Source organism: Ranitomeya variabilis, chromosome 8 (assembly GCF_051348905.1).
Source record: "Ranitomeya variabilis isolate aRanVar5 chromosome 8, aRanVar5.hap1, whole genome shotgun sequence".
Classification (NCBI taxonomy): domain Eukaryota; kingdom Metazoa; phylum Chordata; class Amphibia; order Anura; family Dendrobatidae; genus Ranitomeya; species Ranitomeya variabilis.
In genome coordinates, this window is record NC_135239.1 from 14,439,410 (window position 1) to 14,464,047 (window position 24,638).

General features: G+C 46.1%; 2 long non-coding RNA genes across 2 annotated transcripts in view; one reads left to right on the forward strand and one right to left on the reverse strand.

The window, feature by feature from the left end:
• Positions 1 to 5,117, reverse strand: part of LOC143787402 (uncharacterized) — a 33,231-nt gene extending 28,114 nt beyond the window's left edge. Inside the window, exons 1-2 of the long non-coding RNA XR_013218354.1 lie at positions 5,070 to 5,117; positions 3,553 to 3,612 (exon numbers count right to left, since the gene is read on the reverse strand). This is a non-coding gene — a long non-coding RNA (uncharacterized LOC143787402). The remainder of the gene's footprint in view (positions 1 to 3,552; positions 3,613 to 5,069) is intronic.
• LOC143787401 (uncharacterized) lies at positions 2,892 to 23,494 on the forward strand. Its single transcript, XR_013218353.1, has 3 exons — positions 2,892 to 3,118; positions 22,353 to 22,487; positions 23,110 to 23,494. It is a non-coding gene; the product is annotated as an uncharacterized LOC143787401 (long non-coding RNA).
• Positions 23,495 to 24,638: the final 1,144 nt, after the last annotated feature.

The window sequence follows — 24,638 nt, forward strand, 5'->3', positions numbered from 1 at the left end:
AATCCTAGACAGGCCCGCTGGTCATTGTTTTTCTCCCGTTTTGACTTTGTGGTCTCGTATTTACCAGGTTCAAAGAATGTGAAGGCTGATGCTCTTTCAAGGAGCTTTGTGCCTGACTCTCCGGGAGTCGCAGAACCAGTTGGTATTCTTAAAGAGGGAGTTATCTTGTCAGCCATTTCTCCGGAATTGCGACGTGTGTTGCAGAGATTTCAGGCTGGTAGACCTGACTCTTGTCCACCTGACAGACTGTTTGTTCCTGATAAGTGGACCAGCAGAGTCATTTCCGAGGTTCATTCCTCGGTGTTGGCAGGGCATCCGGGAATTTTTGGCACCAGAGATCTGGTGGCTAGGTCCTTTTGGTGGCCTTCCTTGTCACGGGATGTGCGGTCGTTTGTGCAGTCCTGTGGGACTTGTGCTCGAGCTAAGCCTTGCTGTTCGCGTGCCAGCGGGTTGCTCTTGCCCTTGCCTGTCCCGAAGAGGCCTTGGACACACATTTCCATGGATTTCATTTCAGATCTCCCGGTGTCTCAGGGCATGTCTGTCATCTGGGTGGTATGTGATCGCTTTTCTAAGATGGTCCATTTGGTACCTTTGCCTAAGCTGCCTTCCTCTTCCGATCTGGTTCCTGTGTTCTTTCAGAATGTGGTTCGTTTACACGGCATTCCTGAGAATATTGTGTCTGACAGAGGATCCCAGTTTGTTTCCAGGTTCTGGCGATCCTTTTGTGCTAGGATGGGCATTGAGTTGTCGTTTTCGTCTGCCTTTCATCCTCAGACTAATGGACAAACGGAGCGAACTAATCAGACTCTGGAGGCTTATTTGAGGTGTTTTGTTTCTGCGGATCAGGATGATTGGGTGACCTTCTTGCCGTTGGCTGAGTTTGCCCTTAATAATCGGGCTAGTTCCGCTACATTGGTTTCACCATTTTTCTGCAACTCTGGTTTCCATCCTCGTTTTTCCTCGGGACATGTGGAGCCTTCTGACTGTCCTGGGGTAGATTCTGTGGTGGATAGGTTGCAGCAGATCTGGAATCATGTGGTGGACAACTTAAAGTTGTCACAAGAGAAGGCTCAGCGTTTTGCCAACCGCCGCCGCGGTGTTGGTCCCCGACTTCGTGTTGGGGATTTGGTATGGCTGTCTTCTCGATTTGTTCCTATGAAGGTCTCCTCTCCTAAATTTAAGCCTCGCTTCATCGGTCCTTACAAGATATTGGAAATCCTTAATCCTGTATCCTTTTGCTTGGATCTTCCTGTGTCGTTTGCCATTCACAACGTGTTCCATAGGTCTTTGTTGCGGCGGTACGTTGTACCTGTGGTTCCTTCTGTTGAGCCTCCTGCTCCGGTGTTGGTTGAGGGCGAGTTGGAGTACGTGGTGGAGAAGATCTTGGATTCTCGTCTCTCCAGGCGGAGGCTTCAGTATCTGGTCAAGTGGAAGGGCTATGGTCAGGAGGATAATTCCTGGGTGGTTGCCTCTGATGTGCATGCGGCCGATTTAGTTCGTGCCTTTCACGCTGCTCATCCTGATCGCCCTGGTGGTCTTGGTGAGGGTTCGGTGACCCCTCCTTAAGGGGGGGGTACTGTTGTGAATTAGACTTTTTGGCTCCCTCTTGTGGTCACTAGTGGTATGACTCTGGGATTGTCTTTTTTCTGTTTGGCACTCACCTGGGTCGTTAGTCCAGGGGTGTCGCTATATTAACTTCCTGGATCCTTAGTCCAGTGCCTGGCATCGTTGTAATCAGATCCTTCTGTTGCTCCTGTCTGCTGGTCCTGGCTCTTGCAAAATTAAGCTAAGTCTTGCTTCTTTGTTTTTTGAGTTACTTGCTTTGCTACTATTTTTGTCCAGCTTGTACTAAATGTGATTTCTGACCTTGCTGGAAGCTCTAGGGGGCTGGTGTTCTCCCCCCAGCCGTTAGACGGTTCGGGGGTTCTTGAATATCCAGCGTGGATATTTTAATAGGGTTTTTGCTGACCATATAAGTCATCTTACTATATTCTGCTATTAGCTAGTGGGCCTCTCTTTGCTAAATACCTAGCTCATTCTTATGTTTGTCTTTTCCTCTTGCCTCACCGTTATTATTTGTTGGGGGCTTGTATCCAACTTTTGGGGTCTTTTCTCTGGAGGCAAGAAAGGTCTTTCTTTTCCCTTCTAGGGTTAGTTAGTTCTCCGGCTGGCACGAGACGTCTAGAACCAACGTAGGCACGTTCCCCGGCTACTTCTATTTGTGGTGCTAGGATTAGATATATGGTCAGCCCAGTTACCACTGCCCTATGAGCTGTTTTTTTTGTGTTTGCAGACTTGGTACTTATTCCTGAGACCCTCTGCCATTGGGGTCATAACAGTCGGGCACAGTATCGATGTAGATGTCATAATGGTTGCCATGGCGACGATGATGTCATAAAGGTTGCCTCGACCAATCAGCGACGGGCACAGTCTGCCGTGAATTCTGGAATCATCATTGTCCATATACTACGGGGACATGCATATTCTAGAATACCCGATGCATTAGAATCGGGCCACAATCTAGTCTATATATATAATTGTCTAAGGGTTTTTCTGTCTGTCTGTCTGTCCTGGAAATCCCGCGTCTCTGATTGGTTGAGGCCGCCTGGGCCTCGACCAATCAGCGACAGGCACAGTATCGACGTAGATGTCATAATGGAAATCCCACATCTCTGATTGGTTGAGGCCGCCTGGGCCTCGACCAATCAGCGACGGGCACAGTATCAACATAGATGTCATAATGGTTGCCATGGCGACGATGATGTCATAAAGGTTGCCTCGACCAATCAGCGACGGGCACAGTCTTCCGTGAATTCTGGAATCATCATTGTCCATTGTCCATATACTACGGGGACATGCATATTCTAGAATACCCGATGCGTTAGAATCGGGCCACAATCTAGTACACAATAATCTGTCATACTTTAGAATTGCAGCATTTTGTGAATTTACTAATCTCTGGTGAAACCCAAAGTACAAAGGAGTACAAAGATGGCAGTCAATGTCACCACTGCAATAGTGTAAACCGAGACCTGGGCAGCAGTAGGAAGGCGGCTCTGGAGCTGGAGGAGTCGAGCTGTGTTCTAAACATGGAAAGCGCCTTTAAGCCCTTCCCGAGGTATGTCCATGCAGGGTAATAACCGCGGCCATAGAAAAGCATGTATCCACCACTAATGTTACATAGTAGGCCTTCACATGAATGTCATCCTTGTAAAGCAAGAATAACTGAAGTCTTCCAGGGGTCCTCAATGGGAGACCACCATATATGTTGTCCATATGCCCTAACAGGACATATGGGCAGGGTTTGCCTTCATTATAATCCCGATGTGTGAACACTACATCCTCATGAAATAAATGGCAGGATCAGCTCTGCTACATCACCGGCATTGCTCCTTGTATTCCACATTGCTACATTGTATCCGTTCCCCTTCTATTTTGGCATCCGATTGCTTTGCGTTCTCCATCGCTCGTCTCTCGGATGTTTTCCCGGTGCGGAATGAACTGATTTTACCCGACTATTCAGGATGTAATAGAAAAACACAAAACTCTTACCCAGGACATTGAAACTTCCACAGGGCCAGTTCTTCTCGCCATAATTCATTATTCATTCAGCTAAAACATATAAAAATGTAAATGAGTGGCGCGCACTTCAGATGTAGCACTACTGCGCGGGGCTCGTATTAAAAATGCAATGAGCTTCGCAGGCACTAAAGATATGGAAAGTTCCTATATTTAAAGCAAAGTACTGAGCGGTGAAACACTTAAAGCGTTGACTTCAAGGTCAACTGATGTATATTACAAGAGAGCAGTCAAATAAATGAGGGAGAACATCCCCGCTGCTCCTCGTCTGATGAGGAAGGGGCGCAGCAACATGCACAGGAGGTAAAACCACAGCGAATATCTATTAAAACCAATCAATATTCTGTGCTGATTCATTTTATCATAAATTATCATAGAGATTAGAGCTCATTTTTCTGATACAAAGCTCCATATCCTCTGCTTAAATTATAACATTGTGTTTGCTTGCAGCCACCACAAGAGGGAGCTCATTGTCTGACTGCATACAGATTTATCACTGAACTCCATGCGGAAACAGTATGCAGCGAGCTGATTAGCTCCCTCTAGTGGTGACTACAAGAAGTCTGAATGTTATCTTTAAAATCTATGTCTAAGCAAAGGGATCTGGAGCTTTGAAAATCTGTAGATTTGATCTTGATAAAAAAAATATATTAAGCAGTTAACACATGGAAATTAAGAAAGTTTTTCAAGGTATTTAGATTAAAAAAATGGTGCTGGACTGTAGACACTCACATTAATGGGTTTAAAAAAAAAAAATAAAAAAAATCCTTTTACATTTAAAGTGTCTTCATAAAAGGTTTTGTTTTATCTACTTAAATGGGTAAAATTGTAAAGTTCTTGTAAAAAGATTTAACTTTGCTATTAACCTCTTAATAAAAATCTGCTCTGGTTTCTAAAACGGATGGATTTTTAATTCAATAGTTTTTTGCTTGTTGCCTAGGTAACTGGCCACCCCTGCAATATTTGAGAGGCGGTCGGATGCATAGTTTAGCCACGCACACTCGCATGCTTTTTGCTTTTCGCCTTGCAAACGCTTTTTCTGAGCGTTCACAGCATGCCACGGGTCTGAGCTGTTAATCGTCACTACAAAAAAAAAGCAGGGTGCAATAAAACCTGTTAAGGTAAATGTCCAAACCTCCGAAATAAAAAATCAGAAAAAAATGGACAGCATTCCAAAAATCAAAGTGAACAACTGCGGCATTACTGATCCATTAGCAGCAACGTTGCGGCAGATTCCTCTGCCTTTCTCAAGCAGTGGACAAACATCAAGTGAACATGTAAGTAGTGTTTCCACAGTAAACCATCCATCAATTATGTAAAACAGCGTTAATTACTACATCAGGTGCTCATCCCAGCACATTCAGTGATACATGTATACATCTGTTTCTAAAGTGCAGCAGTGTAATAAAGTGCCAATGAGCTCATATCAAGAAAGATTCCATAATCACATGTGGGATCTGAAAACAGTCACATTACAGAAATAATCTTACTATACATCTATGGTAAAGACACCTCCGTCACCCACGCTGCATTCAGCTTATTCACTGCCGCACTGAGCATGTCTGTGATGTCTCCTCGGGACCAACCAATCGGTACAGTGTGTGTGAGCATGCACAGTGTTCATCTTCCGCGGCCACCATTTTGTTTAAGGGCAAGTTTGCCCACAACAATACATGCATACTGAGGCTTAAACATTTAAAATAAATATCGATATAAATCAATTAGACCACGTAGGTCATATTAAGAGTGCAACTAGCCCTTAGGAGTGCAGGATAGGACGCTATGGATGGATTACATCCACACTCCCTCTGCATCTCCTAGCAGGTTTATGCACAGTATAATCATATGAGCAGAAGCCTCCAAAGCAAATTATCTTCACTCCATAGCCTTCCATATATCATGGCCCTTTAGAGAACAAACGTGCAACTGCATAAGGCAGCTCAGGAGTGTCCAAAAAATACTTCATAGAGAAATTTTTTTTTTCAATATTATTACATTATATACATAATAATAGTACCCGCCATACTTCCATGGATATTTTCTTTTTCACATATCTGAAAAAATAAAAAAATAAAATGATGTGTATATATATAAATATATATATATATATATATATATATATATATATATATAGATAGATATATTTATATACTTGATGGTGGCCCGATTCTAACACATCGGATATTAGAATGCACAGCCACGTAGTATATAACACAGCCCATGTAGTATATAGCATAGCCACGTAGTATATAACACAGCCCATGTAGTATATAGCATAGCCACGTAGTATATAACACAGCCCACACAGTATATAACATAGCCCACGCAGTATATAACACAGCCACGTTGTATAAAACACCCCGCACAGTATATAACACAGCCACATAGTAAATAGCACAGCCCACGTAGTATATAACACAGCCCACGTAGTATATAGCACAGCCCACGCAGTATATAGCACAGCCCACGTAATATATAACACAGCCCACGTAGTATATAGCACAGCCCACGCAGTATATAGCACAGCCACATAGTATATAGCACAGCCCACGTAGTATATAGCACAGCCACGTAGTATATAGCGCAGCCACATAGTATATAACACAGCCCACGCAGTATATAACACAGCCCACGTACTATATAGCAATGTGGGCACCATATCCCTGTTAAAAAAACAATGAAAATAAAAAATACTTATATACTCACTTTCCGTCGGCCCCCGGACCCAGCCGAGGCCTTTACCGATGCTCCTCGCGACGCTCTGTTCCCAGTAATGCCTAGCGGCAATAACCCGTGATCATGTAGCGGTCTCGCTATGATCGTTTTTTTATTATTATTTTTAAGATTATATCTTTTTACTATTGATGCTGCATAGGCAGCATCAATAGTAAAAAGTTGGTCCGGGATGGTCGCTGATTGGTCACGGCCGGCCGGGCGCAACCAATCAGCGAAGCGTGGTTTAAATCCCTCACCAATTCACGGCCGGACAGTGGTGTTAAATTCCCCGCCAATGTCGCTGATTGGTCACGGCCGGGACCGAAGCATTGCGAGGAGCAGGAAAAGCTGCCGCAGACGCCGGAAGGTGAGAATATCACGATTATTTTTTTAAAATTATTTTTAACATTATATCTTTTTACTATTGATGCTGCATAGGAAGCATCGATAGTAAAAAGTTGGTCCGGGATGGGGCGACACACTGGCACTGACTGGAGGGGAGTAGGGAGGGGCCAATACGCGGCCGGACTAAGCCAATCAGCGATGCGGGATTTCCGTTACAGACAAACAGACAGAAGTACCCCTTAGACGATTATATGGATAATCTATATCTATCTATATATATATATATATATATATATATATATATATATATCATAAAATACATCATAAAACATTTTGCATAAAATATTCCACAACCTCATATACAGGTCCTTCTCAAAAAATTAGCATATAGTGTTAAATTTCATTATTTACCATAATGTAATGATTACAATTAAACTTTCATATATTATAGATTCATTATCCACCAACTGAAATTTGTCAGGTCTTTTATTGTTTTAATACTGATGATTTTGGCATACAACTCCTGATAACCCAAAAAACCTGTCTCAATAAATTAGCATATCAAGAAAAGGTTCTCTAAACGACCTATTACCCTAATCTTCTGAATCAACTAATTAACTCTAAACACATGCAAAAGATACCTGAGGCTTTTAAAAACTCCCTGCCTGGTTCATTACTCAAAACCCCCATCATGGGTAAGACTAGCGACCTGACAGATGTCAAGAAGGCCATCATTGACACCCTCAAGCAAGAGGGTAAGACCCAGAAAGAAATTTCTCAACAAATAGGCTGTTCCCAGAGTGCTGTATCAAGGCACCTCAATGGTAAGTCTGTTGGAAGGAAACAATGTGGCAGAAAACGCTGTACAACGAGAGGAGGTGACCGGACCCTGAGGAAGCAGTGGAGAAGGACCGATTCCAGACCTTGGGGAACCTGAGGAAGCAGTGGACTGAGTCTGGTGTGGAAACATCCAGAGCCACCGTGCACAGGCGTGTGCAGGAAATGGGCTACAGGTGCCGCATTCCCCAGGTAAAGCCACTTTTGAACCATAAACAGCGGCAGAAGCGCCTGACCTGGGCTACAGAGAAGCAGCACTGGACTGTTGCTAAGTGGTCCCAAGTACTTTTTTCTGATGTAAGCAAATTTTGCATGTCATTCGGAAATCAAGGCGCCAGAGTCTGGAGGAAGACTGGGGAGAAGGAAATGCCAAAATGCCTGAAGTCCAGTGTCAAGTACCCACAGTCAGTGATGGTGTGGGGTGCCATGTCAGCTGCTGGTGTTGGTCCACTGTGTTTCATCAAGGGCAGGGTCAATGCAGCTAGCTATCAGGAGATTTTGGAGCACTTCATGCTTCCATCGGCTGAAATGCTTTATGGAGATGAAGATTTCATTTTTCAGCACGACCTGGCACCTGCTCACAGTGCCAAAACCACTGGTAAATGGTTTACTGACCATGGTATTACTGTGCTCAATTGGCCTGCCAACTCTCCTGACCTGAACCCCATAGAGAATCTGTGGGATATTGTGAAGAGAAAGTTGAGAGACGCAAGACCCAACACTCTGGATGAGCTTAAGGCTGCTATTGAAGCATCCTGGGCCTCCATAACATCTCAGCAGTGTCACAGGCTGATTGCCTCCATGCCACGCCGCATTGAAGCAGTCATTTCTGCCAAAGGATTCCCGACCAAGTATTGAGTGCATAACTGAACATTATTATTTGATGGTTTTTTTGTTTGGTATTAAAAAACACTTTTATTTGATTGGTCGGGTGAAATATGCTAATTTATTGAGACAGGTTTTTTGGGTTATCAGGAGTTGTAGGCCAAAATCATCAGTATTAAAACAATAAAAGACCGGACAAATTTCAGTTGGTGGATAATGAATCTATAATATATGAAAGTTTAATTGTAATAATTACATTATGGTAAATAATGAAATTTAACACTATATGCTAATTTTTTGAGAAGGACCTGTATAGAGAATCAAAGCCTACGGCTCCCATATCAAGGAGGGATTTATACTATTGTATGTCGTTAGTGATGAGCGAGTATACTCGTTGCTTGGATTTTCCTGAGCATGCTCGGGTGGTCTCTGAGTATTTGTTAGTGTTCGGAGATTTAGTTTTCCTTGCGGCAGCTGAATTATTTACAGCTATTAGCCAGCCTGAGTACATGTGAGGATTCCCTAGCAGCCAGGCAACCCCCACATGTACTCAGGCTGGCTAGCAGCTGTAAATCATTCAGCAGCGTCAACAAAAACTAAATCTCCGAGCACTAAAAAATGCTCGGAGACCACCCGAGCAACGAGTACACTCACTCATCACTATTCAGGACCTCTATCCGAGGTTCTGCAGTTAACGAATTGCCGCATTCCCGAGGCCGATGTTCTTTTCCTTTGTTTTGGATGTTTCTGTCTTGTAAACGACTCTCTGTATTTTGAGCCTTTATTTCCGTATTACATCTGTCTGAGGCTTCATCATCTTCTTTCTTCAGCTTTTTCCTTCAATACTCTTGTTGGCCTTGCTCCACTTCCTAGTGGCAGATCTACAGGACAAACACTAATGAATTATTGGAACCAGAAAACTCGTTACACGTTACAGTTTCTGGTCTTTTCTTAAAACATAGACACCGCGTCCCCGACACCTCCCCCATCGCTATCTACAAAGAAAGGTGCGCGCATTTCCAAGACCCCAAATGTCGCTGTTCATTTCAGTATAACCAAATGCGCTTAGAATTTGCAGTTTTTCTGCTGTAACAGTAAAGAACTCCTCCCTATATTGGTAACTGTCACTGACGTCACCTGGTCTGTGAATACTGCGTGAGCAAAACTGCCTAATAACAGGAATATATGCACACGTATTATTGCATCACATTGAAGGGTCTTTTCCTGAAACGACGCCTCTTTACTATAGTGTAAGGCCGGGGTCACACTAGAGATAAATACGGACGTATGAGAGGCGCAAAAACTACGCATTGCACTCGGACCAATGATTCTCTATGGGGTAGCTCCTTTCTGCGTATATTTCTTGGCCGTGTTTTACGGGGATGAGAAAATCGCAGCATGCTGCATATGTCAGCGTATTCAGAGAAAAATGCGCCAATGCAAGTCTATGGGGGCAAGAAAAATACGGATTACACACGGACCATCAGTGTGACTTGCGAGAAATATGCACCGTGTTCTATAGAAAAGCCGGTAATTCAGTGTACAGTAAAATCACACTGACAAGTTAGAATAGAATAGCTAAAATAAATGTCTACACATAGTATAGGTGTATATATATATATATATATATATATATATATATATATATATATATATTTATGTCATTGACGCACACATATATATATTTATATTCAATACAGCGCTTGATAGCATAAAAGCCGGTAATACAATTGTCGGCTTTTGCTATCTCCTTACCAAACCCGACAGGATATGAAGCATGGTTTACATACAGTAAACCATTGCATATCTGTTATATTTTTACATATCCCTCACTAATAATGTTAGTAGTGTGTGTGTGCAAAATTTGGGTGCTCTAGGTGTTAAAATAAAGGGTTAAATCACGGAAAAACCTGGTGTGGGCTCCCGCACAATTTTCTCCACCAGAGTGGTAAAGCCAGTGACTGAGGGCAGATATTAATAACCTGGAGAGGGTCCATGGTTATTGCCCCCCCTGGCTAAAAACATCTGCCCCCAGCCACCCCAGAAAAGGCACATCTGTAAGATGCGCCTATTCTGGCACTTGGCCACTCTCTTCCCACTGCCATGTGGCATTGGCATATGGGCTAATAAGGGGTTAATGTCACCTTGCTATTGTAAGGTGACATTAAGCCAGGTTAATAATGGAGAGATGTAAATAAGACACCTATCCATTATTAAGCCACTAGTCTGAAAGGGTTAATAACACACACACAGATTATGAATAAAGTATTTTAATGAAAGAAAGAAAGACACAGGGTTTTATTATTCTTTATTGTCTCAAGGGGCTAAATACAGTTACAACTAGGAGCGCTGCTAATGCTTCCGCTCCTGGCTGTAAAACACTGGGGAATTTATGAAATGAAGGTAACATATAGTGTTGAGCGATACCTTCTGATATCGGAAAGTATCGGCCGATACCGTCAAAGTATCGGATCTAATCCGATACCGATACCCGATCCCAATGCAAGTCAATGGGACGAAAATATCGGAATTAAAATAAACCCTTTCTTTCCTTGTAGGTTCATTCTACATGAAGGAAAACAACTAAGAATAATGTAGGATGTATTGGGGGAGGTGGCGGAGACATTAAAGGCACAGAGGTTTAGCCCAATCAAATAGAATAGCAGGATTTTTGTATTTTTTTATGACGTTCGGCGATAGAAAGATTTTGACTATGTTAATTTTTTATTTATTTTGCCAGATATTGATGTTTCACTACTTCCACGCCCTTCACCTTCTTTTTTACTTCTCCCACACTTTCTTCTTCATTATCCTCATCATCAGCTTCTTTGACATCAACTAACCTTATTCATCTTCTTCTTCATCTTCTACCTATTATTTTTTTTTGTTACATTGTTCATATTCTTTTTATTTAACTATTATCTTCTTCATATTCAACTTCTTCATCATATTCTTATTTGTGACAGGCATTCCCGTAGTTGTTATCTATAAAAGTTTGAAGATTACACCTTCCGTTCTGCCTGTCACAAAAGAGTTACATTTGTCCGCGTTCAGTTTGGCCTGCAGCATCAGGCTTTATCCAGGGGCACCACGAGGAGGAACGGACTCACCCCCATACACTGCTTAGTCTTCTTCTGCTTATAATTTAGATAATAGCTTTTGCTCTGATATTTAGTCTTATGCTTAATGTTCTTCTGCTCTTTGTTCTGCAGCCTCTTGTTCTTCTGCTTCTCGGTCTTCCAGGTCGTCGTCGTCTCCAGGGTCGTCGTCTCCGGGGTCGTCGTCATCGGGGTGGTCTTCAGGGTCATCGTCTCCAGGGTCATCGTCATCACGGTGGTTGTCGTCTCTGGTGTCGTCGTCATCTTAGGGGTGGTCTTCCGGGTCATCGTCTTTAGTCTCTTGAACTTGGAAATGTAGCAGAAGGTACAAGAAGGCTGAGAAAATGCCGAGAAACAGCTGATGGAACTGGAACTCGGATGGCTACCCGAAGGTCCAAGAGCCAATGGAACTACCGAGGACCAGCTGACGTTACTGGAACCCGGTTACTAAGCAGGAGGTACCCGTGCCTGAAAGCACTACCAAGGACCACCTGACGTTGGTGGAACTCGGATACCCAGAGGGAGGCACCTAAGCCAAAGGCTCTGCCCGGAACCAGCTGACGGTACTGGAACCAGGATGGGGAGCAGAAGGTACAAGAGCAAAAGACACTGCCGAGAACCAGCTGACGGTGCTGGAACCCGGATGGGTAGCCGAAGGTCCAAGAGCCAATGGAACTATTGAGGACCAGCTGACGTTACTGGAACCCGGTTACTAAGCAGGAGGTACCCGTGCCTGAAAGCACTACCAAGTACCACCTGACGTTGGTGGAACTCGGATAGCCAGAGGGAGGCACCTAAGCCAAAGGCTCTGCCCGGAACCAGCTGACGGTACTGGAACCAGGATGGGGAGCAGAAGGTACAAGAGCAAAAGACACTGCCGAGAACCAGCTGACGGTGCTGGAACCCGGATGGGTAGCCGAAGGTCCAAGAGCCAATGGAACTACCGAGGACCAGCTGACGTTACTGGAACCCGGTTACTAAGCAGGAGGTACCCGTGCCTGAAAGCACTACCAAGGACCACCTGACGTTGGTGGAACTCGGATACCCAGAAGGAGGCACCTAAGCCAAAGGCTCTGCCCGGAACCAGCTGACGGTGCTGAAACCAGGATGGGGACCTATTCAAGCTTGTCTTCCTAGAGCCCCAACTAGCAGTGTTGGAGCAAAGGGTCAGCAGGAGGAGGAGAGGGAGCGGAGTGTAGGCCGAAGCCTGCACTGGCGGCAGCTTTGGGTCTGTTGTGTCTGCGTGGCTGTTGCAGGACACGTTGCCGGCTACACAGCAGGGGAACAGCTGGCGGTGCTGAACCCCACTGACACTTTGGCTGGTGTTTTTCTCTGTGCAGCTAGCACATCTGGGCCCCAACTGGCGGTGTTAGAGCCCAGGGTCAGCAGGAGGAGGAGAGGGAGCGGAGTGTAGGCCGAAGCCTAATTGAACCAATTTCAAAGGTAACCTTAAACCCCCCCTCAGGTGTTCCAAACTAGAAGAGCCACAGCTTATGCAGCAGTAGTGCTGCACAAGTCAAAGGTTGCTCTTTTAATTTTTCTCCTTGCACACGCTGAAAGGAACACGTATAACATTTAGGCCCTTACACAGTCAAACTGATTTTGAGGCGTGAGTTCCCTTCGTAAAGAGACGCAGTACAGCTGGCAAAAATGCCACCTTGGTGCTTGGCGCGGCCTCCTGAGCATCGTTATTTGTTGCACAGGAGTCTGCGCTGTCGTGTTATCCCTTGGCCTTGCGCTGTTAGCGCTGCCCATCCTCTGACATCATGTAATGTTGGCCGTTGCGGTTTGCGATGACCATGAATCCCAGCCCCGCAGTGTTTTAACATTGTTAAAACACTGCGGGGCTGGGATTCATGGCCTGGCGCAGTACATATGTTCGCCTCTCGCTTGGGTTCTTACACCCGCTTCAGACTATGTGGCGTCAGCTGATCCCTTATCGCATGCCACGGCCATGAAGACGCACAGTCCGAAGAAGGCGGAAGGAGATGAGGGACAGGCGAAGAAATGCACCGTTCATGCCCATCAATCACACCCTCGCAGTCCAAATAAATAAGACACCGAGGGGCGTTGTGTGGGGCAAGGCGGCCGCAGAGGCGCAGGCAGCCAAACAATGATGCCAGAAGACGGGCAGCGCTACCAAGGAGCTTGTTGCTTGTTAATACAAAGGAAAATCACACCTGAGGGACGTTTTAATGGTCGCAGAGGACTCATTTTAGACGTGTTCAGTTCAACATGGGCAAGGAGAATAAGTTTCTGAGCCACCTTGCACACATGCAGCATTACTGTCGTACAAGGTGGCTGTAAAACGTAGAAACACCTGAGGGAGGGGGGACAGGTTTCCTTCAATTTCAGTTCTTGTGTCTGCGTGGCTGTTGCAGGACACGTTGCCGGCTACACAGCAGGGGAACAGCTGGCGGTGCTGAACCCCACTGACACATTGGCTGGTGTTTTTCTCTGTGCAGCTAGCACATCTGGGCCCCAACTGGCGGTGTTAGAGCCCAGGGTCAGCAGGAGGTGGAGAGGGAGCAGAGTGTAGGCCGAAGCCTGCACTGGAGCAAGTTGAAAGGGAAACTTTAACCCCCCCCCAGGCGTTTGTAGCTGAAAGAGCCATCGTGTACAGCACTAATGCTGGAAAAGGTAAACTTAGCTCTTTTAATTATGGTCCTTGCACATGCTGAACCTAACACTTATGAAAAGTGTCCCCTCCTACCATGATACCGTCCGGTTGGTGGAACTTTCCTTTGTGATGTGACGCAGCACAGCCGTCATTCTTACCCCCTTGGTGCCGTGCGCCGCCTCCTCAGCGTTGTTTGAATCAGTCCCGGAGTCTGCGCTGTTAGGTTAGCCCTTGGCTATGCACACATTTTGCGCTGCCCGTCTTCTGACATCATTCGGTGTCAGACTGGCTGCGCCTGTGCGGCTGCGCTGGCCGAGATCCCGCCTCGCAGTGTCGTCTAATGTAATCCCACCGCGGGCCTGGGATCCGTGGCCATGCGCAGTGCATATCCTCACCTCTCACTCCCCTCCCTACGGCTTCTTCAGACTGTGCGGTGTCACGGCCGTGGCATGCTATTAGGGACCAGCTGACACCGCACAGTTTGAAGAAGCCGTAGGGAGATGAGTGAGAGGTGGAGGTTCAGATATGCACTGCGCATGTCCATGGATCTCAGGCCCCCAGTGGGATTAAATCAGAAGACACTACGAGGCGGGATCTCGTCCAGCGCGGCCGCACAGGCGCAGCCAGCCTGACACCAAATGATGTCAGAAGACGGGCAGCGCAAAATGTGTGCATGGCCAAGGGCTAACCTAACAGCGCAGACTCCGGGACTGATTCAAACAACGCTGAGGAGGCGGCGCACGGCGCCAAGGGGGTAAGAATGACGGCTGTGCTGCGTTACATCACAAAGGAAAGTTCCACCTACCGGACGGTATCACGGTAGGAGGGGACACTTTTCATAAGTGTTAGGTTCAGCATGTGCAAGGAGCACCACGAAAAGAGGCACCTTTTCCCTTTGCATCATTACTGCTGCACAAGGTGGTTCCTTCAGTAACAAACGCCTGGGGGGGGGACAGGTTCCCTCAAATTTAACTTGTTGTGCCTGCGTGGCGGTCGCAGTACACGTTGCCGTATACACAGCAGGGGAACAGCTGGCGGTGCTGAACCCCACTAACACATTGGCGAGGTGTTTGGCTCTGTGCGGACACACTTCCGGACAGCAACTAGCGGTGTTGGAGCCCAGGGACAGGAGGAGGAGGAGGAGGTGGAGGAGATAGGAGGGATTGCCACACACACAGCAGGGGAACAGCTGACGTTACTGAACCCCAATAACAGAGGAGGGACTGTTGGGACTGTGCGTACAGCGCTACCAGGCAACAACTAGCGGTGTTGGAGCCCAGGGACAGGAGGAGGAGGAGGAGGTGGTGGAGGAGATAGGAGGGATTGCCACACACACAGCTGGGGAACAGCTGACGTTACTGAACCCCAATAACAGAGGAGGGACTGTTGGGACTGTGCGTACAGCACTACCAGGCAACAACTAGCGGTGTTGGAGCCCAGGGACAGGAGGAGAAGCAGAGGAACACAATGTAGGCCGAAGCCTGATTGGAGAAAGTCGAAAGGGAACCTTTAACCCCCCCCCCAAGGCGTTTGTAGCTGAAAGAGCCAGCTTGTGCAGCACAAAAGATGCAAAAGGAAAAGGTGGCTCTTTTCATTATGCTCCTTGCAAACACAGAACTAAACACTTATAAAATGTGTCCCCTGAAACCGTGAGACCGTCCCGGAGGTGGGACTTTCCTTCGTAATATGACGCAGCACAGCCGTCATTCCTACCCCCTTGGCGCCGTGCCCCGGCTCCTCAGCGTTGTTTGAATCTGTCCAGGAGCCTGCGCTGTTATGTTATCCCTTGGCCAGGCACACTTAGCGCTGCCCGTCTTCTGACATCATTTGGTGTCAGGCTGGCTGCGCCTGTGCGGCCGCGCTGGCCGAGATCCCGCCTCGCAGTGTCGTCTAATGTAATCCCACCGCGGGCCTGGACAATGTAATGTCGTCTAATGTAATCCCACACTGATTACTGGACAATTGTGTAACTCCCTCCTCTGGACGGATGTCTTCCTCCTCCATTGACTCCTCCTCATCCTCCTCACAAACTGTCCCCTGCCTACGTGTTTGTGAGGAACCACGTGGCGCTGACTGTCCAGAAGATGAAGGAAATGGTGACTCCTCATCCTCCACCTCTTCCACAACATCATCCCTTAGCGCTTGCAGTGATTTTTCAAGCAGGCAGATAAGGGGGACAGTCATGCTGACTAGTGCATCATCTGCACTCGCCATCCGCGTGGAATAATCGAAGGGACGCAAAACCTGGCAGACGTCATTCATAGTGGCCCACTCTGTGGTTGTGAAGTCTGTACGGCGCTGACTGCGACTTCTTAGCGCCTGAAGCAGCTGGTACTCCATTACAGCTTGCTGCTGCTCACGCAACCGCTCCAACATATGTAACATGGAATTCCACCTGGTAGGTAGGTCACATATGATGCGATGTTCCGGCAGGCGGTGTCGGCGCTGCAGAGCCGCAATGCGCGCTTTTGCCGTGCTGGAACGCCGCAAGTGAGCATACTCTAGGCGGACCTTGTGCAGCAGTGCATCAAGATCTGGATAGTCCCTCAAAAAACTCTGCATGACCAAATTGAGCACATGTGCCAGACATGGGATGTGAGTGAGGTTGCCGAGGCCCAGAGCTGCCACCAGATTTCGGCCATTATCACACACTACCATGCCTGGCTGGAGATTCGCTGGCACAAACCACACATCGCTCTCCTGCTTGATGGCATTCCAGAGCTCCTGCGCTGTGTGGCTTCGATTCCCCAAAGAAATTAATTTCAAGACGGCCTGTTGACGTTTGGCCACGGCTGTGCTCATGTCGGTCGTAACAGGTAAACGTTCATCACGGGTCCATGTGGAGGTGGACTGTGACGGCTCCTGCAGCGATGATTCTGAGGAACTGGTGTAAGAGGAGGAGTCAATGCGTACAGAATGGATTCCTGCAATCCTTGGAGTGGGCAGGACACGTCCTGCGCCACTCGCACGGTCTGTACCCGGCTCAACGACATTAACCCAATGGGCAGTGAGGGAAAGGTATCGCCCCTGTCCATGTTGACTGGTCCACGCATCGGTGGTGAGGTGGACCTTGCTACTGACGGCGTTCAATAGCGCGTGTTTTATGTGTCCCTCCACATGCTTGTGCAGGGCAGGGACGGCTTGCCTGCTGAAGTAAAAGCGGCTGGGCACATTGTACTGTGGGACTGCCAATGACATCAAGTCACGGAAGCTGTCAGTCTCCACCAGCCTGAATGACAGCATTTCCAGTGACAGAAGTTTGGCAATGCCTGCAGTCAGAGCCTGTGCTCGTGGGTGGTTTGACGAGAAAGGCCGCCTTTTCTCCCATGCCTGTACTACCGATGGCTGTACACTGGGCTGGGAGTGTGTGGATGACTGGGAACGTGGTGCTGCGGGTGGAATTACAGCGGGTCTCTGGACAACAGGGCCAGAGGTTCTTCCACGGCGATCCTGGGAGGAAGCCGAACCAGCTGCGTGTGAGCTGGAGGAAGAGGCAACACGAGCTGAAGAGGTGGTAGCTGCCGCTGTTGTTTGGCCTAGCTCTTCAGTGTGTTTTTCTAACTCCGCCGCGTGCCTGTTGCGCACATGTTTCCACATGTTGGAGGTATTGAGGTTGCTGACATTTCGACCTCTTTTTACTTTGTGATGACACACCTTGCATTTGACATAGCAAATGTCATCTGCAACTGTGTCAAAAAAGGACCAGGTACTGCAAGTCTTGGGAGCGCCCTTTTTGGCTTTTGGAAGAGACATGCTCCTAACGGGTGCCAAAGCGGAGGCTGCAGGATCCGCAGTCTTCCCCCTTTCTCTCCCTCTTTGGGCCGTACGGGGAATCTCTTCCTCAGAGCTGTTCCCACCACCTTCCTGTCCCTCACGCCAAGATGGGTCAAGGACCTCATCATCTACACTACCCTCTGCCCCCAACTGCTCCTCCTGGGTAGTCTCAGCAGCAGAGCACGCACCAGAAAGTGGCACCTGAGTGTCATCATCAGCGGATGCGGCCTGCGATGTGGTGATCGGAAGCACTGGCCCACCCGCCTCTTCAGAGGAAGAGAGAAAAAGCTGTTGGGCATCACTGCACCCTGCCTCTTCTTCCATTTCTCCAATGCTGCTTGGCTGGCCCCGTTTCCAAGCCAAGAGATTCAGAGAACAGAAGTAGAGACGGCTCCTGTCCTGGGCTCTCTATCTGCCTGGGCAATTTGGCAGGTGGTGAAGAGACAGATGGCTGCTCTCCAGTGCTCTGTGTCTGAGAGGATGTGGCACTAATTGAAGTTGATGCATTAGCTGCCATCCATCCGACAATGGCTTCAATTTGTTCTTCACGCAGCAGCGGTGTACGGCGCTCTGCGACAAAGCTGCGCATGAACGACTGTTCCCTGGTGAAAGTGGGTGCTGATGAGTCACCGGTGCCCGCAGCAGGCACAGAATCCCCACGTCCCCTCCCTGCTCCACGCCCACGCCCACGTGCCTTACTCCCTGCCTTCTTCATCTTGGTTGACTGATAAAGATAAGCAGAAAAGTACTAACGGCTTTGTGTGCTTATTCCTGAACAGCTCCGAGTCCTAACAGGTATAAGAAACACTAATTTTATGAAGTGTGGACTAGACTTTAATATGAGCTAATGTGGCCTACACAAATGTAAAGTGGTGTCACTGGTGTGTTTGGTGAACTTTATTATTTATTTATTTTTTGGGGACTGAACTGACAACAGAGAGAGCTGCAGTCACACGGAGACCGTGCAGACAGCCGTAAACGGCGCTGCAAGGCCCAAAAACCCTCCTCTACGTTATCCTATGTAGTGTTTTTCCACAAGTTAGCTGGAGACGGGTGGAAAGACACTAATAGGATTTTTTGGAAAAAATTAGCAGCAGACTACACTACTTGGAAAAAAAAAAAAAAAAAAAAGAACAGTATGAGGCAATGAACCACCCTCCCTGAACTGAATACAACCAGCTATGGATGGCCTATGGCTGCACTCAGACTAGAGAGTGGGCTGCACTCACACACACACACACACACAGACCTTGCAGATCGCTGTGAAAACAGCGCTACAAGGCAAAAGCAAGGTGATTAGTAGGTGAACACAGCGGTTGCTAAATTAGCCTTTGAAAAGCACAAAGAAGCAAATCGCTATCTCTAAACTGGCCCTCAGTCAGCGAACAGCGTCCTGTCACTAACTGAATTCACAGCAGAGTGAGCGCAAAATGGCGCCAGCGACTTTTAAACTGCATCATGACATCATTTCAGCAGCCAATCACAGCCTTGCCAGTAGTTTCAGGCCCTCCATGCTGAACAGGATGTGCCCACACTTGGAATCATTCTCATTGGCTGATTTCGTACAAATTTCTGCAGTTTGAATCCTGGGAACTTCCGATTCCGGTATCCGATACGCGGCAAGTATCGGATCTCGGTATCGGAATCCCGATACCGCTAAGTATCGGCCGATACCCGATACTTGCGGTATCGGAATGCTCAACACTAGTAACATAGCTTTGGTGACTAGCGGTGACGTCACCGAAGCTGTGCCCCCTGGTGGCAAAAACTCATATGAACTGTAGCGTGTGAAAATATTCTGAAAAATTCCCACGCTTTCATTTATTCCCCAGTGTTTTACAGCCGGGAACGGCAGCATAGCAGTGCTCCTGGTTGTAACTGTATTTAACCCCTTCAGATGGATTTACAGCATGGGACATGACTGTACGGCGGACAGGTATGGGATATTGTTGCTTTTTTATTTTGGAATGTTTTTCCGGAGAACGACGGTCTTCAGGTGAATTGAGCGTACAATAAAGAATAATAAAACCCTGTGTCTTTCTTTCTTTCATTAAAATACTTTATTGTTAATGTGTGTGTATTTTTAACCCTTTATTACTATTGGATTAATAATGGATAGGTGTCTTATTGACTCCTCTCCATTATTAACCTGGCTTAATGTCACCTTACAATAGCAAGGTGACATTAACCCTTCATTACCCCATATCCCACCGCTACACGGGAGTGGGAAGAGAGTGGCCAAGTGCCAGAATAGGCGCATCTTCCAGATGTGCCTTTTCTGGGGTGGCTGGGGGCAGATGTTTGTAGCCGGGGGGGCCAATAACCATGGACCCTCTCTAGGCTATTAATATCTGCCCTCAGTCACTGGCTTTACCACTCTGGTGGAGAAAATTGTGCGGTAGCCCACGGCAGTTTTTTCTGTGATTTAACCCTTTATTTTAACACCTAGAGCTCCCAAATTTTACACACAGACTCTACTAACATTATTAGTGAGGAATATGTATAAATATAATGGATATGAAATGGTTTACTGTATGTAACCATGTCTCATATCCTGTCGGGTTTGGTATGGACTTAGCAGAAGCCGACAATTGAATTACCAGCTTTTAAGCTATCTAGCGCTGTATGAAATATAAATATATATATGTGTCTCACTGACACACACACATATATATATATATATATATATATATATATACATATATATACTGTATATATCTTTTCACGAATATTTGAGCCCATGGATCCATTCTATGTCCATTTTGCAAAAATCTCGCCATACAGATGCCATACGGATTACATACGGATAAGTTTTGGAGAAAAAAATCGAATCCTTGCATTGAATACGGATCACTGTTCAGTAACTTTACTCCACTCAGGGTCAGTCACAGAGGGCACACATGGTATACACAATAGACATGACCCAGGTTACTTATAGGTCACTTACCCTCCACTCAGGGCCAGTCACAGAGGGCACACATGGTATACACAATAGACATGACCCAGGTTACTTATAGGCCACCTTCCCTCCACTCAGGGCCAGTCACAGAGGGCACACATGGTATACACAATAGACATGACCCAGGTTACTTATAGGCCACCTTCCCTCCACTCAGGGTCAGTCACAGAGGGCACACATGGTATACACAATAGACATGACCCAGGTTACTAATAGGTCACCTTCCCTCCACTCAGGGCCAGTCACAGAGGGCACACATGGTATACACAATAGACATGACCCAGGTTACTAATAGGTTACCTTCCCTCCACTCGGCCAGTCACAGAGGGCACGCATGGTATACATAATAGACATGACCCAGGTTACTTATAGGCCACCTTCCCTCCACTCAGGGCCAGTCACAGAGGGCACACATGGTATACACAATAGACATGACCCAGGTTACTTATAGGTCACTTACCCTCCACTCAGGGCCAGTCACAGAGGGCACACATGGTATACACAATAGACATGACCCAGGTTACTTATAGGCCACCTTCCCTCCACTCAGGGCCAGTCACAGAGGGCACACATGGTATACACAATAGACATGACCCAGGTTACTTATAGGCCACCTTCCCTCCACTCAGGGTCAGTCACAGAGGGCACACATGGTATACACAATAGACATGACCCAGGTTACTAATAGGTCACCTTCCCTCCACTCAGGGCCAGTCACAGAGGGCACACATGGTATACACAATAGACATGACCCAGGTTACTAATAGGTTACCTTCCCTCCACTCGGCCAGTCACAGAGGGCACGCATGGTATACATAATAGACATGACCCAGGTTACTTATAGGCCACCTTCCCTCCACTCAGGGCCAGTCACAGAGGGCACACATGGTATACACAATAGACATGACCCAGGTTACTAATAGGTCACCTTCCCTCCACTAAGGGGCAGTCACAGAGGGCACACATGGTATACACAATAGACATGACCCAGGTTACTTATAAGCCACCTTCCCTCCACTCAGGGCCAGTCACAGAGGGCACACATGGTATACACAATAGACATGACCCAGGTTACTTATAGGCCACCTTCCCTCCATTCAGGGTCAGTCACAGAGGGCACACATGGTATACACAATAGACATGACCCAGGTTACTAATAGGTCACCTTCCCTCCACTCAGGGCCAGTCACAGAGGGCACACATGGTATACACAATAGACATGATCCAGGTTACTTATAGGTCACCTTCCCTCCACTCAGGGTCAGTCGCAGTCGTGCCATAGAGGAGAGATAGCCTCGACTGACCCAGGTAGAGAAGTTTAGGTCACCCATAGAAAAAGGAAGAAATGCTCTAGTAGATAGGAGCCAAGAAGGAGTAGAGCCCATCCATGGTATCATAGACGAGGAGAGATGGAAGAAGGAACTTTCATGCCTTGAAGATGAGTGAAGTTGAAAAACTGCTTTTCCACACTGCCCGAGAGGGACGTTCACACTGCTAGTGCAGGATGTACACGAGTCAACCAGTGGGGGTCTTACCATTTACTGCGCAGAGCAGGATGGTCACGTCACCTGTTATACACAGGTCAATTCTTTTTTTTCAGTCTTTACCGAAGATCATCATGGTCCCACGGGCACGAGTGATTGGCTGAAGTGGTCACGTATTCAAACAAGTCATCACTGAGGGCAAAGAATACGGAGACTAGTGGGGGCCTGAAAAGCAGTTGGGGTCCGGTAAAGTGAGTATTTTATACTATTATAAGATTTAAAAAGCCCCCCCTTTAACTGTTTTAGAATAAATATATTACATTTTAATCTTTAAACAGATAGTCTCATATTTGGAAGTTATCACATATACAAGGGATTAGGGGATAACCTCCCCATAACTGGGGGTCCGACCACTGGGACCCCTATGAATCCCAAGAACTGGAGCTTGGCACCTCACGCCACCACTCTATTCACATGTGTTTTGTCTCTTCAGTGCCCTCATTTCCAGGATTTGTGGGGACCTCGATCTAGAAGCAATCTGTTATCCCATGGATAGGGAATAACTTCCAAACTTGAGAATATCTGCTTAATCACCTAAGGACATTGCAAATAATGAACATTAGGTCCTAAACTTCCAGGACAATTAAGTGCTAAAGCCTCTAGAAAACGGGTTATCAAAAGTTCAAGAAACACAACTGTCTTCTCAAAAAACAGCGCCACACTCATCTACAGGTTGCATGTGGTATTGCAGTTTTACTCTATATAAGTCAGGCGGCAAAGTAGCAATACTACATGCGTCCTGAGTACAGGGGTGGCGCTGTTTCTTGTTGCTGTGAAACTTTGTATCTTTTAACCCTCACATTTGCATTCCAGAAATTTTCATCGATATCCACGGAAAGCTCGGGCCGAGTCGTCATCTATAGCTTTGTGCTCCCAGTGCCGGCTCGTCCTTGTGTTCACAATACAGAACTTTTCTGATTAAGAAATGTTAAGTCGGAATAAAGGTCAATTGTTGCAGCGTAAGATCCGGGCTCTTTGCATCGCGTCGCTTTATAATTTGTAATTGACAATATTCTTTTTCTTCGTACCGATACTTTTTCTTTCTTTTTTTTGTTTTACCAAATGAGAATCCTTCTAAGACGACCAGTGCGGTAAATGTCAGGAGCTAAGGAAGAAAATTACAATGCAAACACATTTGATATTTCCATGAAATGAAAGCAGAACATATTTATTCTTAAAATACTGAGTTTTATTTGAAATAAACAGAAAGATCCTCGTGTGACCTTTACCATATTCCTAACAGTGACGAATCCGATCATTACTGATAACCTTTTATCAAAAACCGCCACGACGAACGACAAGCCCCCCATATTGTAATATTCAGCACGAGGGCATCCTACGGTAATATTAACAGGAGAACCGAGAAGGAAAAAGATAGATAGATAGATAGATAATAGATAGATAGATAGATAGATAGATAGATAGATAGATAGATAGATAAGATAGATAATAGATGATATATAGATAAGATAGATAATAGATTGATAATAGATAGATAATAGATAAATAATAGATAGATAATAGATAAATAATAGATAGATAATAGATAAATAATAGATAGATAATAGATAATGGATAGATAGATAATAGATAGATAGATAATAGATAGATAATAGATAATAGAAAGATAGATAATAGATAGATAATATATAGATAATAGATAGATGATAGATAGATAATAGATAGATGATAGATATATAGATGATAGATATAGTAGATAATAGATTCCTTCCTTCCTTCCTTCCTTCCTTCCTTCGTCCCTCCTATATAGAATATAGTTATAGAATGAAGGGACTCAGTGCACAAATTGGCCAATTGATGGGAACCCATCAGCCACAACAATGTGACCATCCTCTGATGGGACCTAAACTTGATATTTGTCTAAACTTATCCCTCCCAGGTTAAAAAATGACTCATTTACAGGACGAGTGGGATCCTGCACTAATTAAAAACAATATTAGACTAATGGGAGAACTACTGAGTCAAATATGGAGGCAGTCATCACCTTTAATAGTATGCAATTAAAAAAGACCAGCACAGAATAAAGTAAGTGTGAACAGGCGCCAACTGCTGTGACTGCACAATATACACACCAAAGTATCCAGCCGCCTCTGTAAGCGCCGATATGTCTGCAAACACTGAATATATGACATCAGGACGGCATTACTCCTATATACAACATACTTATAAAATGAAGGTACTTAGCGCATAATGTGGTGACGGCCTCCATATTTGGCAAAATATTCCTTCTCCCATCAGTCGCTGTTTTGTTTAGTAATGGATCCTATGTGCCCTTTTACATTTGTAGGATTTAGCCCAGTAGAAATATGTCTGACATATAG